Here is a 1,554-nt window from a genome sequence, read left to right on the forward strand (position 1 = left end):
ACTTTTACCAATACATTTTTTATTTATTTATTTTTAAATTTATTATTATATTACAATTTTTTATTTTTTATTTTGCAATGTCAAAGCCACTGTAACACAAAATAAACAATAAACAATTGATCACAAAAAAACATACTGTTTTTAAGAGCTCTGTAATGCCCTAATTTCCCTCCCCGGGATAAATAAAGTATTTCTGATTCTGATCTGATTACTAATCATATCTACTACCCTTAGATGCATAAGTGGGGTCAAAAATGACCCCAAGGGTTGTTATTCTTCAAAATCTTTGAAATTAAAAGTGTTTATATTTTCATATTCCAGGTATTCCTCATAAAACATGTTTGTGACATGAGGCCATTGCATTTTAAAAAAAAAATTTCATACATTTTAAGAAATTGCAGCTTTTGTATCACTACCCCACTTTTCCATGAGCGGGGTCAAAAATGACCCCAAACATTTCATATGGAATCTCAGGGCTTAACTCTAGGAACCTTTGATACTTATCAACTGTGATTGTCAGTATACATTTACTGTTGCACTTACACATCTGATGCTGCAGTCTCACCACCCAGGAGGTCATTTTTACACAGCAACATGTAAGTAGTATCTTCATTTATGGACTTAATTTCCACATTTATGACTTTTCTGTGATAGAGTATTAGTATTATTTTCATTACATTATCCTGCTTTGTTGTTAGCTAGTTAGCTTACTACCAACTACAAAGTTAGCTTACTACAAAGTAATTTTAGCACTGTAATGTATTACACAGCAACACACATGTAAGTATTATCTTCATTTATGAACTTAATTTCCACATTCATGACTTTTCTGTGATAGAGTATTAGTATTATTGTCATCAAATCCTCCTACTTTATTGTTAGCTAGTTAGCTTACTACCAACTACAAAGTTAGCTTACTACAAAGCAATTTTAGTACTGTAATGTATTACTGTATTTGTTGTGTAGAGACTCTTACTATATTTATAACATCATTGTAATAAAAGCTAACCTGTTAGGTAGCCTTTTTTATGATTATTGATTATTCAATGATGTGTGTTTGCGTGCGTGCGTGTGGTAAATGCAGTATTCCTGTGTGCAACGATCACAGCCAGAAGCAAGTAGTTTGTAACAGCTGCACACAGTGAGAAGAGAGAAGACGTTTGTGTGTGTACATGTCGGTGGACGGTGTTATGGTCCCCGGACCTACTGTTTGTTCATTCTCTGTTCGTCCTCCACAGTCAAACAGACAAACGGACACACAATGTATTTTGACATTTTTTGATTTTTGATTGATTGTTTTGTAATGAAATGTGAATAAAAAGTAATAAATGAACATGTCAAAAATGAAATCACTCTTTTGTTGATCAAAATATAATAAAAATCATCAACTTTAACCAAAATTAAAGAAATTTCTTAAGTTTATTGCAAAAACGCATTGATTCTAATTGGGGTCATTTTTGACCCCACTCATGGAAGAGTGTAGGTATTGGTAGGTCATGCATCCAAGGGTTAATATTTAACCACTAACATGTAAGTATAATAAAATGTCTCTAA

General features: G+C 32.1%; 1 long non-coding RNA gene across 1 annotated transcript; it reads left to right on the plus strand.

The window, feature by feature from the left end:
• The first annotated feature begins 357 nt into the window (after positions 1-357).
• LOC117823247 lies at positions 358-1,349 on the plus strand. Its single transcript, XR_004633350.1, has 2 exons — positions 358-596; positions 1,239-1,349. It is a non-coding gene; the product is annotated as an uncharacterized LOC117823247 (long non-coding RNA).
• Positions 1,350-1,554: the final 205 nt, after the last annotated feature.

This window comes from Notolabrus celidotus, chromosome 12 (genome assembly GCF_009762535.1).
Source record: "Notolabrus celidotus isolate fNotCel1 chromosome 12, fNotCel1.pri, whole genome shotgun sequence".
Classification (NCBI taxonomy): domain Eukaryota; kingdom Metazoa; phylum Chordata; class Actinopteri; order Labriformes; family Labridae; genus Notolabrus; species Notolabrus celidotus.